Genomic DNA, 16,405 nt, shown 5'->3' with positions numbered 1-16,405 from the left:
CTGGCTCTGTCCCCAGGTCGCTGATCTGGGTTTGAGTCCCTTGGTGCGGCTGACACACGGCGTGGCAGTCCGGGCTGGGAGATGTTTTGCTGTTCAGAGAGGCTGTAGGAAACTCTTTAAGCACAAAACATGTGCTGCTGCCATGCGTTCGGGGAAAGGCTGAACCTGTACATCACTCTGCATAAGGATTTGGAGAGGGAATGTAGGTTTATTTGTGCTTAGTTCGTTTGACCTCTAGATACTTAAGTCACATTTCATTTTACCTTGAGTGCAGGTAGGGTTGCTCTAAGCAGAGTAAACACTTAGCCCACCCACCCCTTCCTCTGATGGAAGTTTCACATTAAAGAGGAATGGTCCTATTCTGCCGCCTGATTCTGGGGGCTGTGGAGCTGGAGGTGCTGAGCCTGCAGGAAGAAAGATCGTTGCAACAGTGTAGCTGTGACATGCATAGATGCTGCAGAATCCATCACATGAGAACTGAAAATTGGGGGGGAAAATGAAACAATAGGTGGTAGGTAGCTTTTGGCACAACCTCTTGGGAATCTGTCGTTCTTCCTTTCTTCTTCCTCTGCCTTTTTTGTGTGTGTGTGTGTGTTTGCTTCTTTTTGTTTTGTGTGGTTTGATTTTTGTGTTGTTTTCAGATTTATAGCACTGTTTTTCCTCCTGCCACCTCCAAATGGCATTCAAAAGGCTGTTCTCTATAGGACAATATTTGTGTAGTCTTTTTGGCAACCCTACTGATGGCTCTTTAAATGTTTGGACAATGTCAGTCAGCATCATTTCAGCAGATGATCATCAGGATTTTGCTGGTGGACCTGTTTTAAAAGGAAACCTTTATTCCCACAGCAGAAAGGCTGCTATCCTCCCCAGGTTCTTCTTAGAGCAGTAAACGCTGGGTTTGGTGGTATTTGCTGGGTGTGTGCATGCATTCCTCTTAAACATTTATCTGCTTCATTCTGCAGTGCCACATTCACTGATGAGCATAAAATTTATGATAAGAAAAAAATCTTAGCTGGGAAAAAAAGTGCTCTTTGATGCATGGTCTAGTGTGTGAGCTCTCTGGGAATTCAACCAAGTGCTGTATCTCTGCCAACATGTGAAGCTTTGGACATGGAGACTCTGTGGCCTTTGCTCTGCTCAGTTGCCTGTCCCAAAATAAGTTGTCAGGCATAGCCCCAGCGTTGTGCTTAACTCTCTCTGCCAGTCTGCAGATGCAGAGATGAGGCTCTGTGTTTGCTTCCCCCGGTTGGGATTTCCCTTGGTGCACTTGAGGGTGGTGGGAGCAGCACTGTCTCCAGGTGCTGAGCTGCCAGCATCCTTGGGTGCTGTCACCCTGCCTGGGTTAGCTGTCAGAAATATGTGTGTAGCCATCTGCCTTTGCCCATCGCATGGCATCAGCGGAGAGATGCCCTGGCACTGCATGGAGCTGGTGCTGCTGCTGGCTTGGCTGTGGTGTACAGCCCTGGGGCAGGCTGTGGGCAGCTCATCCGGGGTCAGTAGTGTCACCAGGAGCTCAGGGATCCCCCACGCTGCGGGTCTCTGGGTTGCCTTGAGTCAGCGAATGGCTCTGTCGGTGGTGATGAGTGAGGACTGCGGTGTGGCTGCCGTGCCAGTGAGGGTCATCCCTGCCTTGGATTTGAATCCACACGTGTCTGCTGCTCTCCTGCAGGAACTTCTTCATGGAAAAAGAGCCATGGAAACGTCATCGTGGTAAAAGAGCTGTGGAAACCTGGCTGCATCGGTGTATAACTGCTAACCTGTGTAGCAAAGCCATTAGGAAACGATAAAACATGGGACAGATAAAAGCAGCAAACTGGAGGCAGGAATTATTTGGGAAAGGAGGGGACTTGACTCTGGAAGCTGAAGTAGCTCCTGAGGCTGCACCTGGGTGACTTGAAGACAATCCAATACACTAAGTAAAAAAATCAGTTCATTGATTTCACTTTTTGTTTTTGTTTGAAGGGACAAAAAGGCAGCAAAGCTTCAGAGTTGTGCATAGCTCCTACATCTCTGCGAGTTCTGTAGCATCTGGTTTTGGTGTCAAAAGCGTGATGTGAACAGATGGGGGCTATCTCCCTGAGCACAATCTCCCCCATCAGTGAACTGCAGGCCTTCAGGCCACCCCTGCAGGTGGGTGGATGCTGCCAGGTGGACATGGCTGCCTAAACTCCACCCCAGCACACAGCAGTGTGTGCTCATTGCCAATTCTCACCCCAAGTTTAGCACAGCCCCGAAGTGAATTTCTGAAGGTAGTTGTGATGTGAATGGAGTCAGTACCCTAAAACAGCAGTGCAAGCAAATGCCTTTGCCACAGCATGGTCCTGCTGGCACCGCTCCCCTCTGTGCCGGTTCACAGAGGGATCCTCTGTGTATTTCAGAGGCAAGAACCTCAACCTCACTGCAGGTATCTGAGTGTACACTTATGTCCCCAGCTGACTCAAATGCTCCAAGCCCTTCCTCACTCCTCTTGTGTATAAGGTGTTCTCAAAGGAAAGCTCTTGGTAGATAAGGATTTCAAACCGAGACCTTGACAGGTAAAGATAAGCACTCCGAGAGTCTCAGATGAGTGCAGGGTGAACTTTCTGTCACAGGGAAACAAGTGGGGACAGAAAGGGCTTTGGGAATTGCTTGCAAAGAATGCGTTGAGTGTGGCTGCCTCCCATCAGCTGACCTTGTTTCACATGTAGGAGGGCCCTTTCTTAGAAGGGCAGGGAGTTTCCCTCTAGTGGAAAGTAGATTGAGTTAGTTTGGTTATTAGCAGAGCAGGTCCCCTGGTGCCACAAGGTCTTGGGTTTGGGGCTTTTTTTTTTCATTGTTGTTTGTTGTTTTTTTTTAATTATATGTTCTACCAAATAAGTGCTTGAGTGTTGTTTTTACCCAGTGCTTTGGTCCATGGCTTGCTCTCAGTTCTGTCTTAGCAGGTTTACTCATTTCTCAAGTTAACTACAAAACTGAAATGGAAAAGAGTGGTAATTGTAACCCATATGTAAGAGAGCAAAAAAGGTCTTGCTGTGTACTGAGCATCTTGTGTTGCACCAGGCAGCCCTGGAAGGAAACAGCTCTGTCAGTCTTGTAACTCTGTTCTTAAACTAATCCCTTGCATGACTCTTAAATTGGTTTTTGCAGAGTTAGAAGCACATTACCTGAAGCTGTCTCTTTGTAAAAGAGGCAATGCTGGGTTCATTGCTTTGGCTAGGAAGCTGCTGGTGGGGCTGGGTTTGACATCTGTAGTAGTGCAGAACATGGAACTTCTCATGCTGCAGCTCAAGCCGGTCTGGCGGTGAGAAGGAAAATACAGTCCTGTGTGCTGGCTGCAGGGGAAGTCCCTGTGGTTCCTCAGCCTCTTCTGCTGGGAAGAGCAGAGCAGGTTTGGAGAACTGTGGCCCTTGCCACATTAACTGGGCCACCTTTTTTTTTTTTCTCTCTCTCTTCCCCTGCCATTTTTAACTGCAGCAAAGCTGAGGCAGGACCAGGCTGAACCGAGACCTACAGTGTATTCAGACATGTTTTTCTACCATGGCTCTTGCATCACAAGAGCTAACTCCTGTGTTTCTGTCCTGGAAGCTGTGTTCAAACTGGTTATGGTGGGAGTGTCAGGGTGGTGGCACACATCTGCCTGTTCCTCATTGCTCTTTGGGGGGACTGTGTCCGTGATGGAGGCACTTGTCTCCGTGCCAAGATCACTTTGACTTCTGCCTCAGGAGTGTCTTCTGTTGAGTAAAGCCCCAGCTCAGGCTCCAGCAGTGCTGTCACAGACGAGCCAGTCTGCTGCTCCATAGCTCATGCTGGCTGAGTGACACCAGAGGGTACCATGTGTTTGGATTTGATTTGGTGTTAGCTCCACTCATTTGGCAATCTGGCCAGAGAGGCTTATCTCCTACCAAGCAATCTCTAAGCAGAAACAAATGCTTTGAGAATGGTGGAGGGGGGTGGCATGAGAGGAGAGGAAGAGGGATCATAACTGCCTGGACTTGCAGGCTGGAAGTTGGGCATGTGGCATGCACAAGGGGAGGAAGCCTGTTTGTAAATTGCATGTAGTGGGAGTAGTGAATATTTCAGGCCAAACTACAACCTGTAGCCACATGTTTATGGGCCTTGTTCAGCTGAAGACTTCCTTTCCCAGCAGGTCTTATGTAAGAGAAGAAGAAAGTCTCTTACTTAATCTTGCTTTTTGCATATATGCAGCACATTTCTTTTTCTCACAAGCATCTTTTCTGTAGGATTCTCTTTTTTCTAAAGTTGTGTGCTTGAAGGCAGGCTTCAACAGAGATTGTTTGACTGGGAAGGAAGTGAGATCTGTGTCACTAAGTCTGTAGGTGTCTTCTTTTCTTTGGGACAGCTTGTCTCTGCCTATGACCAGAATTTGCACGTCATAATGGAGTTCAGCTCATCTCCTGCCATTGATTTAATATGGATGATGACATAAAAAGTGAGCAGCAGTGTTTTAACTTAACTGGAGTTTCCAGGACAAGCTTTGATGAGTAGGTTATCATCAAGATGAATATAAGACAAGAGAGTCCTCACTTTTCTGTCAAGGTCTGTGTGTACTTTTTTGCCTGGGGTTGAACTCTGTGATGAGCTGGATGGGAAAGAAGGATCAGAGTAAGGCTTTGTGCTGCATTTTTCTCTCTAAAGACCACTTGTGTGGTCACTGGATTATGTCAAACCAGGACTATTCCCACTCATCTTCGTGCAAAGTCAGCTTGGAGACCCTTTTCAGCAGTTGATCTCCAAAGCAGCAGCTCAGCAGAGCCTGGAGTTGAGGTCTCAGTATGTACTGCCCGCAGACAGTGCAGGGAACCCACAGTCTGTCGTGCCAGGCAAGCCCCAGTGTGTGATTCTGATACTACTGCACCTTCACAACTGATCTAATCAGTGAAGCAGCCCAGCTTGAAGCTCAGCTGTAGCTGGTTCAACCCATGAATGTAACCAAGCTTGCACAGATACCACCTAATCTGCCTCTCAAGCTCAACTGCTGGCTGTTAACTGCATTTCACCCAAGGAAAAACCCATTTAGTGTTAGAGCTGCACACAAGTGACACCTCTACAGCTCTGAGTCAGCCTGGTGGTACACAAATGTCTCACCTGGTTTTGTTCATAAATAGGAACACTTAACAAAAGAAGTCACCTGGCACACCAAATTATTTAAGCTTAAAATGGTGATGTGCAGCATAGCTCATGGAAGCTTTCAGGTGATGGAGGTATAAGCCCTCACCTTCCCTTTAAGGCCAAGGTTGCTTATCTTTATTTTCAGCCACAGGGAATTACTTTATTGTTTCCTGAAGGCCAGCCTGTCTCTCACTGCTTTGGGGGCTGGAGAATGTACTGGCTAGGTTGCTGCTGTGGTGAAAGGCACAGAATGATGTACAGATGACACCACCCGGAGATACTGACTCGGACGTCTCCTACAGACTTCCCACCCTGCTCATTTCTTGCTCCCATGGGGAAGTCCCCCACAGCTGATGCCACCAGCAGCACTGTGTTGCCACAGCCAGCAGGTTGGAAGAACAGAGGCTCTCTGAATCTGCAAACACAAGAAAAGGGTTGTTCCTCCAGGACACAACTTCTGAGCAGTTGTGCATAGAAGTGCCACAGTCTCTGCTGCTTCTTGGTGGTTGTCTGAAGCCAGGCAAAAACTAGCACAAAGAAACAGTTTGGCAACCTGGGTTGGCTTTGACTGCAGCTATTCCTCACTAGCATAGCTCTGGTGTGATCCATGCCCCAAGAATCTAGGAGAGGATCAGTCTCAAGTTAAACTGCAGAAGCTCTGTGTTGCTGCTAAGGTGTGAGGACAGCAGAGAGCCACCAAAGTGGTGGTCAGATGTGTCTTTTGCCTTGGGCCAGAGCTGCACAGAGCTCTGTGCCACCTACAGATCTCAGAGGCATGTCTCAGCCTAGCTGTGTTCCCACTGCACACACTCCAAGGAACATGAAGCAATCCTTGGTGCAGCTGCAGGACCTACCTGAACCTGTGCTAGCTGGCAGTCAGCAGTCCTGTGGCTGAGCTCACTGTCAATGTTGTAAGGCTGTTTTTTTGCAGGAGATGTTTAAATGGAACCCTAGAGCTTTGGAACCCTAGAGCTTTCCTGAGGTGGAAATCCAAACCTTAGCTTGCCCATGGCTTAGCTCTGGCCATGGGTGCATCACAGCCCAGCCTGATGGCCTTTTGCTCATCTCTCTCAGTGCAGCATAAGTATCTTCAGTCTGAGGTGTGGAGTGTAGGTAGATGGAAGATGCAGGGCATGTGCAGGATGTGTGCTTGGGTGGCTGTGACTGAAATACACTTTCCATGCTTTAATGAATGGGGGGGGGAAGAGAGAGCTTCCCATTGTGTTGTTTGGGTTTTTTCTAGCAGTGATTTTCCTGAAGGGAGAATCCAAGAAGTTTGGTGCTTTTCTGGCTATACTTGAGGAGGTGGTTGGAGGGAGAGTGGTGGGAGCTGGAGGTGAATCCCATTACAGGCTCATGGCATCCTCTGTCTAAAGTGAACAGAGGGCAGGGCTTTGCCATTCCTTTTCTGCCTAGAGAGAAAATCTGATTGGTACTGGCTGCATCTTGGGGAAGCACAGAAGAGCCACAGGACACTTTATCAGTAGAATCATGCTTTGATCAGGGCCTACCACATTCCTCTGATAGGATAATTATTAGTTGTGCCAAATGGAAGAGCTCTAATAGCAGAAGCTGTGAGATCTCCTTGAGAGCAGTAATTAACATGACATTGAGGAATCTTGCTGGGATGCAGCAGATCCAGGCCCTGGTCTGGTCTGAGCTGTCAGGACAGGTAATTGACCACAGCTTGCAGAATGCAGCCAGGAGCTTGGGTCCCTGAAAATCTTCAGAAGCCTTTTGCAAGGAAGCTTAACAGGGCAGGTGAGCACTTTCCTGCCCAGTTCTACTCCCCTGACGTGCTTCTAAAACATGGGTTTGTTGATGTATCAAAGAACTTTCACTTCTGTTTGAAGCCATCTAAGTTTAGAAAGGAAATTCTGAGCTGCTGGTTGCTGCTGTGTGTGTGGGGGGCTATTGTTGAGGCTTGCAGATTCCAGTCTGAGGTTTTATTTTTACCTATTAATGGTGCTGAATAAACTGGAAAGAAGTTGTGATATTTTGCAGGTTGAGAAGCTGACTCAGGCATCACCACTGCAATGCATTAGACAGAAGGGCTGAGTGGATCTGCTACCAGTGCAGCTGCTGGAAGGTGTGTGTCAGTGCCCTGTAGTGCTGTAGGAGGTGCCCTCCACGCTTCTTTCCCACCACCCTATCCTTAAAGCATGGAGAATTTTCTAGTAACAGTTTGTATCTTACAGAACAGGGTTTTCATTTTCACTTTCAGAGCAAGCTAGAGGACTGACTCCTGCTTTGGGACACACTTGCCCTGCTGAAATAAGCAGAAGCCTTAGAGTTTGTTGTTTAAAGCTTCCTGACGTTTGCAGACGTGCCCCTCTTCAAAAGCTGCTCTTCATCTGCCAAGCAAAACACTTCTGCTTATAAGCCTTTTGTCTTTCTGACCCAAACTGAAACTTTCCACAAAGTAAAACATGTCTTAGGAAAACTTCTAACTTCAGCTCTCCCAAGAATGCTTCCAGAGACTGCTGTGAGAGCCTGACAGCAGCACCAGCCAGGGCAAGCCAACTCTCTCGGTGCAGATCAGCTGCAGTATTTCTTTCTCCCCTCGTGTTGGTGAGTTCTGGAAGCTCTGCCCTTGTCTGTTCCCCTGTGTTTTTAAGGAAACAGCTGACTAAACCACACAGATATTGTTATCAGGAGACTGGTCCCTTGGGGGACATTTGCATAGGCTTTCAACCTGCTCCCTCTGGAAAAATAAAGGTTTCCTTTTTTTTTTTTCTCTTTTCCCTTTGAAACACAAAGGTGTCTGTAGGAGGAAGGAGGTCATGGTGCTGAAGTAAGCCAAGGTGAGCACAGACACCAAAGACTCTTAGCATTTGTTCACACAGCTGAGCTGGGAGAAATAGCAGAGTAGGTATCAAAGGGCTTGTCAGCCCCATTTGTGTTAAGGCAGGATGTTATGTGTGTTAAAGCTGGTCTGGTCTTGCTTTGTGGGTCAGGTGTAATCTTGGTAGAACCAGTGGCTGTCTGCTTCAGGCCTGATTTAAGCACTGCTGGACTGGTGGCGTTTTGTGGGGGTATAAAGAGGCAGAGTTTCTGTAGGACACCTCTCAGTGCACCCTCAATTCCTGGGCCGTTTGCAGTCCTGGCTTGTGGCTTGAATGGTTGGAAGCTAAGGCTTGGAAGGAGCAAGGAAAGCTGCTATAAAGCCAAAGGTCTTTAGCTCCTGCACTGAACCAGTGGCAGGATTTGTGCTGAGACAGCTTTTGTGGGGACATGATCCTGCTCTGTGGGGTTTTGTTATAATGATGTAGAATGCAGCAATTCCCTATTAGCATCTGGCTAAATGGTCCTGGTCAACTGCCTTCTGCCAGTCTATAACTGGAGGCATAGCTGCCTTAGCAAGAGCTGGCTGCATCATTCTGCTGGGCTGACACTAATTTAGTGTTTGATTCTTATGATAACTAAGTCTGTGCCACTGCCAGCTGCCAAGGCATGCTCCAGTTCCACTGATGTGTTCTTTCCTTGTTTTCCTCTACTGGGTTATTCAGGTGGCCTCAGCTGCCAAGAATAACTAGTTTGTGGTGTGAGGAGAAGAGCTTTGAAGTGATGGCCACCTCACAGCAGAAGGCTTCCAGCTGTGGGGAGCAGCATCTGTCCCTTCAGCTGAGTGGGCAGCAGCAGACAGTGATGCAGCTCTGCTCATTACTGCTCCTTGCAGCTCCTCTCTGTAGCCAGGCTGCTTTTGCCCTGTTCCATAGTGAAGAGGCAGATGCAGGTGTTGGTCTGTTGGAGGGTAGGAGAGCCCTGCAGAGGAAAGGCTGATGGGATGAGATTTAACAAGGCCAAGTGCAGGGTTCTACACTTTGGCCACAACAACCCCAAGCAGCACTACAGGCTGGGGACAGAGTGGCTGAGAGCAGCCAGGCAGAAAGGGAGCTGGGGGTGCTGGTAGCGAGTAGCTGAAGTTGGCCAGCAGTGTGCCCAGGTGGGCAGGAGAGCCAGTGGCATCCTGGCCTGGCTCAGGAGCAGTGTGGCCAGCAGGACCAGGGAGGTTATTCTGCCCCTATACTCAGCACTGCTCAGGCCACACCTTGAGTGCTGTGTCCAGTTCTGGGCTTCTCAATTCAAGAGAGATGTTGATATACTGGAACATGTCCAGAGAAGGGCAGCAAGGCTGGTGAGGGGCCTGGAGCACAGCTCTGTGAAGAGAGGCTGAGGGAACTGGGGGTGTGCAGCCTGCAGAAGAGGGGCTCAGGGCAGACCTCATTGCTGTCTACACCTACCTGAAGGGAGGCTGTAGCCAGGTGGGGTTGGACTCTTCTCCCAGGCAACCAGCAAGAGAACAAGGGGACACAGTCTCAAGTTGTGCCAGGAGAAGTCTAGGCTGGATGTTAGGAGGAAGTTGTTGGCAGAGAGAGTGATTGGCATTGGAATGGGCTGCCCAGGGAGGTGGTGGAGTCGCCATCCCTGGTCCCTGGAGATATTCAAGCAAAGCCTGTCTGGCACCACTTAGTGCCATGGTCTGGTTGATTGGATAGGGCTGAGTGCTAGGTTGGACTGGATGAGCTTGGAGATCTCTTCCAACCCAGTTGATTCTATGATCCTGCCGAGGTGCTGTGCCAGGAAGGTTGACTTGAGTGACTTAGCATCTGGCCTTGAGGCAGCCAGTTTTGGGTGGCAGTGCAGGGAGAGAGATGCAGAGGTGAGGACAGCAGGTTGTATTACTTCTTAAATGACTTTGAGCATTGCTGTGGTGGTCAGCTTAGTGGTGCTGCTGAGCACTGATCTCCTTAAGGCTTGATTGCTACCAGCAGCCCCCGACACAGTCTTTCTCAAGAAGATTGGCAGTTCCCAACTTTGCCTGCTGTCTGCTCTTCACCACTGAAAGATGCAGTAAATGCTTTCTAACTTGGCTGCCTAAGAGATTAGGTACTTGCTCTCCAGGTGCCCAGATGCCACTCATGAGGACAGCAGTACTCTTGCTGTCACTTCAGATGCCCCAAGGCAGAATGAACGAATGACCTCCAAAGCAGCCAGCGTCAGACAGGTGGAGATCACCACAGCTCAGTGCAGATAAAGGTACCACCTTCTAAATTATTTCTTCATGTTCTGATGAGCTTCTGCTTGCCATCTGCTTTTTAACAGTCATCATATCATTATCTGTTCTGCCAGAGACAATTTAATTAGATCTTCTTTCAGTAGGTTTTAATCAAGTGTTGTGGGGTGGCTGGTGAATTATTTACAGCCGTATCACTTGATGGAACACTTGGGCTGCTGAAGGCATCATGGAAGTGACATATCTGCAGCAAAGTGTACAGGTGGCTTTGACTGAGGACCCCACTTGTGCTCCTTGGGGCTGCCCAGTTGACATGAGCTGAGTGTCTGGCTGTCTGAGCCCACTTCCCTTCACAAGAGTAGAAACCCGGTGTGACTGTGCTGAAAAGAAAGGAGTGGAAGCAGTTTAGAACTAGGGTAAGAGCTGAATTTAGCTCTAGTCTCTGCTGGCTCAGTTCTTTTATAAGTGCCTTTCAAGATTGAATACCTTAAACGGTGTGGCCTTGACTCTCCCTCCAAGCTCCAGCTATTGAAACAAAAGTGCTGTTTCAGACTCTGTCTGATGTAAATGAAGTGGTTTCTGAGCAGGCAAGGTAGTAAGAGGCAGCACTCAAATAGCAAAGATAACAAACCGAGGAAGCGTTTTCAGAGTGCAGAGGGCTTCTTGCTCTGCCTTATTTCACCTGTCCCTTAAGGTGGTGGAGATTTCACAGCTGTAGGATGCCTCCTCTTTGATCTTGTTGGGTGCTTGTTTCAGCATCAGGACTTCTTTCCAGATCAGCCCCAGGACAGGAGGACCACCCTGCTGCCCCCACCCAAGTGGAGCTGCAAGTTTATAGCAACTGTCTTCCACCCACTGTTTACTCAGCCTCTAATGAAATGCAGTTGGAAGAGACATAACCAGAGCTGGAAAACCTCCTTCCAGGTATTTATTGTGCCTGTTTAGTATTTACAACGAGCACAGGCTTGGGTGTGCTTTTTAACACTTGATGTGCAAAGTGTAGATGCAGCTCAGGCTCCACTCATTACTGGAGAATTACTAAGTGCTTCTGAAGATGGGTTTGGCTTCCTTGCTTCTGTCAGAGTCCTTTCAGGCCAGGATGTATGAGAACAGTTTTGCAGGTTCTTGGTGGTGTCTTGCTTCGCTTGATGGACTCACAGTGCTGAGGTAGAGAAGTGGAGCTCAGCTGAAGCTTTGTGATCTGATCCAGAACAGAGGACAGTAGTGTGCCCTCATGCTGAAGCACAAATCTCAGCTGAAGCTTTGTGATCTGATCCAGAACAGAGGACAGTAGTGTGCCCTCATGCTGAAGCACAAATCTCAGCTGAAGCTTTGTGATCTGATCCAGAACAGAGGACAGTAGTGTGCCCTCATGCTGAAGCACAAATCTCAGCTGAGCATGTGGAGCAAGGATATTTGAGACCGTTGAAGGCCATACCTGACATCAGGCCAGAGACTTTACCCCAACTTTATTTCTCCCATACACATGTATGGGTGTATATAGCCTGATCTAGGGTGGGGTGTCCCTGCCCATGGCAGGGGGGTTGGAACTGGCTGATGCTTGTGGTCCCTTCCAACTCTGGTTCTATGTTAAAGAAGCAGGTCCTAGAATGATCTACCCTCAGCATCATGTTTGTAAATGTTGATGCAGGAATTGTGCAGACTTTAGCTGCACAGATTGTTCAGCCTGCAGAAGAGGAGGCTCAGGAGTGACCTCATTGCTGTCTACAGCAGCCTGAAGGGAGGCTGTAGCCAGGTGGGGTTGGTCTCTTCCGCCAGGCAACCAGCAACAGAACAAGGGGACACAGTCTCAAGTTGTGCTGGGGGAGGTCTAGGCTGGACGTTAGGAGGAAGTTGTTGGCAGGGAGAGTGATTGGCATTGGAATGGGCTGCCCAGGGAGGTGGTGGAGTTGCTGTCCTTGGAGGTGTTCAAGCAAAGCCTGGATGAGGCACTTAGTGCCATGGTCTGGTTGATTGGCTAGGGCTGGGTGCTAGGTTGGACTGGATGAGCTTGGAGATCTCTTCCAACCCAGCTGATTCTATCCTAAGTACCAAACTTAGTGTAGTTCCCTTGTACAATACTTAAAACAGGGCTTAAAGGGGAGCGTGACCATGGCCAGAGTCCTCTTTGCAGCTCTGTTCCACTGCTGCTCTCCAGCCTATTAAAAAGTGCCCCCCTGCCCTCCAAAGCCTCATGCTTCTAGAGCAAGAGTTGAAACTTACTCTCAGCACCACTGCACAAGGAGGAGGAACTGTTACCATGGTTACAACACCATGGGATGAGAACTTGCAGCTTCATTTTCTTGCATCACCTATGGGGCCCTACTGTCTGCCGACAGATTTCACTTGCTCACAGCTTGCTTTGAAGTCTCCGCCACTGGAATGATTACAGGAATGCTTTCAAGTCCAATTACTTCTGAGGTCTTCCTCTGTATTTTTTTTAAGAGCTTGAACCCTTTCCTGAGGCTGGTAATGAGCTATTAGGATAGTAAGGAATCAAGAATAGCAGGTAGCAAAGTGGCTCTGCCATTATCCAAGCCATGCATTCTTTCAGCAGGTAAGGGCAGATGTTTAACTTTAGAACTTAAGGAAATGATGTTCAGGGAGGTCTTGGAGCCACCTCCCACTACTCCCCCAAGGGACCAACAGACAGTTTATCAGGTCATTGTATCTGGATGGAGATCATCATTTGTCATGAGCCTCTTATGAAGGAAAAGGCTGATTTCCAAGCTTGCTGTGTGGATACAGTGCATGTCTGCCCACTCTGGAAGGCTCCTTAGAGTGAACAACTGGGCTGAGAAGTTGTGTGCTCCACAGTTCCCCTCTGCAGTCAGAGGGAGGACTACCTGCACTCAACCTTACTCTTTTACTCTTTAGGATGACCAAAGACAAGAAGGGAATGTTTTAAGGCTGAAAGCTGAGGGTGTCGTACTCTGAGCTGAAAGGCACCAAGAGCAGTCAACCTGCTCATGGGAGCACTGCTGCTAGCCACAGATCTAACCTGACTTTGCAGGCAGCTGGGGCAGGCACACTTGACAGACAGTGCTTGTAGTCCTGCTGCTGTGTTCAGGAGACAGGACAACCTGGAAGCTGAGGTAAGAAGGGACTTCGTTGCAGGTTTGTTGCACTGCAGTTCACATTGGAGTGGTCGTTACAGATGACATGGCTGAGAGACAAATGGAACCTTGGCATTGCTTATGTGGACTGGGCACCCGAAGCACACTCCTGACATGCTATCTGCTGCTCCTAGTGTCCAGGCTCAGGTGAAGCTATGTCGGCTTCTTAGCCTGATCCCTTTCCTTCCAGCTACGGTGTAACCCAGAAGTGTCCCCTCTCTTTCTCCCACTGCCGTGCTCGTTGGTTTCAATACATCATCCCTAGCTCAAAGCTTTGTGCAGCTGCTAGAAGAGAGCAGCAGAAGGCAGGTTGCTGCTGCCACTGAAAGAGTGCTCCCCTCCCCCAGGCTTGGCTATTATTTATGCAACGTGATCTAAGGCAGAGTGGCTGGGAGCCGATGGTCCAGAGTTCATTTCCAGTTATTATTGTAGCACAGAGTCAGCCTGGTTAGAGGTGCTCCTTTCAGCACACAACATATACCCTTGGAAAGCATAAACAAGCTCCAGCTCAGCTTTCCTTAGCTCCCTGCACAAGCTGGCTCTGCTAAACAGGAAAAGCAAGCTGGAGTTGCAGCAGTGCAAGAAGCTGCTTCAGCACTCAACCATAATGAACTAAGGTCTCTTCCAAGCAGGAGAGGTACACAAGGAGGACTGACACACCAGGAGTGGTGGAACCTTTCCTTTTTAGCTTCTAGAGGTGTGCTGAGTACAGCTAGGGCACAGCTGAATAGAACCTCTGCAGAATTCCCATGCCAGGCTGGGGTCAGACTGCAGCAGTCCTAGCAGATGGGGCTGTTTGGAGCGGCAGCAATGACACCTGCTGTCACAAGCCTCTTGTGCACCCTGGGTTTGCCTGCTCCGGAGCTAAGCCACCCAAGCTACCACTAACTGGGCTAAGGCATCTGAACTGCAGTGCTTTATTCTTTTACTGTCTGGGATACTTCTAGAAACCCTCCACAGACAGGATCACCCAAGGCCCTGGCTTTGGAGGCAGGCGTGTTCCAAAGCTGTTGGCGTTGTCTGGAGATGGAAGAGGCTGAACTGGGTTAATCACTACCCTCAAAGGATAAAGTTCCAGCCTTGTGGTACCGTCTCTGGTGTTGGTACAGTCCCAACAGCAGCCAGCTGATGGTAACCAGAGCCAGAGCTGGTGAGGGTGCTTGGCTGCTAGCAGTAAAGCCTCTCTCAACATGCCGTACAGCAGGGGTTTAGATCTGAGGCTGGAAAGATGCTTTGGCTAGCTCAGGACCTGTACTTGGAGATGAGACTATCTTATGGTAATTGCCCTCATTGCCTTGCTCCAGCCAGTAATCTGTCTGCTGCCCTGGGAAACAGGGGTCAGGCAGCTCGTGGAAACACACTGGTGTCAGAGGCTGCTCAGCTGCAAGGCGAGGTGCAGCAGGGCAGCCCAGGCTGAGCAGGAAGGGTAGCCTCTGAACTGGACAAACAGGTCACACGGCTTTGCAGTGGCTCTGTCCCGTGCCACATAGCACCGAGGCTGCGGGAGCTGGATGCTCTGGGCTAGGAGCAGCACCAACACTTTGTAAGATCAAAGCTGATCAGAGTTGAGGCTCCATCAAGCAGCAGAGTGCTTGAGCTTTGTTTAGCAAGAGGCCATCCGAATAGCCACTAATTTAAGGTCTTTGCAGTTAATTATTAAGTCCCTCCTACACACAGCACTGATGTCATTAAATGGCCTTTCCTTTAGGGAGACACCAGTTTGGCTACCATGGTCTGACCAGCGGTGCCCTCTTTAGGGACCAGAGGTCACATCCTGCCTTCTCTGCAGAGGCGACTCCTGCTCTTCCTGTTGCCTCACAGCTCTGGTGATGTCCCTGCAGAATAGCAGGGGGAGAAGGAAGGAAGGAGAGCTGCTCCAGGGCAAAACCTCATTCAACACACAGGCCAAGAATGCAGCATCTGACCGGCAGTGTGGCAGCAGAGTGAAACAGGGGAGCTCAGGCATGTAGCTCACCTCAGCCACTGCAAAACAAACTCAGGATAAAGACAATAAATAAACCTTTGAGGCTCCCTCCCAGCCCAATGCAATCTGTGCATCTATAAAGCCTTTCTGCACCATCATTCTGCTTGAGAGCAGTTCCCTGCATCAGCCTTCTGCAAACTGAATGCAGCAGGAGTGTGAGCTCCTCTGCACAAGCAAAGCAGGAGTGTCCTGGAGAAGTGACTCCCCAGGTGCCACTGGAACTGCTCATGGGGAGCTGTGGGGACTCACAGGGGCTTGAGAGATGGTCTGGGGATCCTTGCCCGATGGGAGATGTGTCTTAGACCCTAGGGCTGAGGTGCTCTGTTCCCTTACATTGTGGTAAGGCAGCTGCCCTTCAGGGGAATTTGCCTCAGAACCAGTTCCTAACCAGTTCCTGGTTCTGAGCTGGGACACAGAGGACTGCAGAGAGAGGGAAGTGGCAGGGTAAGCCCTGTGAGTGTGTGTTTGCTGCCCGAGGAGGAAAGAGAGCTGAGCAGGGAGGCACTCTGCATGATCCCCACTTGCTGATGGCATACCCAGTCCTGGAAGAGAGAGAAGGAAGCTCACAACAATCCACTGCTTCCATTTGGTGTTGCAATTGCTTCAGGACTCTTTTCCAGAGCCGAGCTGTGGTGACTGCTTTCTGTTTGGCAGCTGAAGCCCAGTTCTGCTCACAGAGCTGTTTTCATTCCTGCACTTGGTGCCTCAGTGCACAGCCCTCTGGAAGCACCTTCTAAAACTCATGAGCATGCTGCAGATCTCTGATCCTGCTGCATGGCAGGACATACCAAAGCTCTCCTTGTCTCCTCTTAACATCTGAATGAAGGAAGCCTGCTCTATGGGTTCAGAGCATTCAGAGCAGAGTGGGTTTAGTGCGTTCTGCTCTCTCTGACAGTCCCAAAATGCAGCCTCCTCGCAGCTTGTTCAAATAAAGCTGTTCTGTGGTTTAAAAGACACTTCCAGAGAATGTGGCAAGTTGCCACATTCCAGTTAAGCAACTTCCTACAGTTGACATATTTTATCTTTTTTCCAAAGCCACATGGTTTTCTCAGCCATCTCTCTGCAAGAAGCACAGAACTCCACAACCCAGAAGCCTCCACCCCTGTATTCATTCCACTCTGTTTGAGGTGAGTGTCCTTTGGGAAGCCACAGGAGGCCAGTGCCTCTCAGGGGCATGGA

At 49.4% G+C, this 16,405-nt stretch overlaps 1 protein-coding gene across 2 annotated transcripts in view; it reads left to right on the top strand.

The window, feature by feature from the left end:
* Window positions 1-16,405, top strand: part of KSR1 (kinase suppressor of ras 1) — a 65,918-nt gene that overhangs the window by 1,014 nt on the left and 48,499 nt on the right. The gene's annotated exons all lie outside the window — the stretch shown is intronic.

Source organism: Pogoniulus pusillus, chromosome 27 (genome assembly GCF_015220805.1).
Source record: "Pogoniulus pusillus isolate bPogPus1 chromosome 27, bPogPus1.pri, whole genome shotgun sequence".
Classification (NCBI taxonomy): Eukaryota; Metazoa; Chordata; class Aves; order Piciformes; family Lybiidae; genus Pogoniulus; species Pogoniulus pusillus.
Note: the sequence above shows the minus strand (reverse complement) of the source record. Positions and strands in the feature narration are given on the sequence as shown.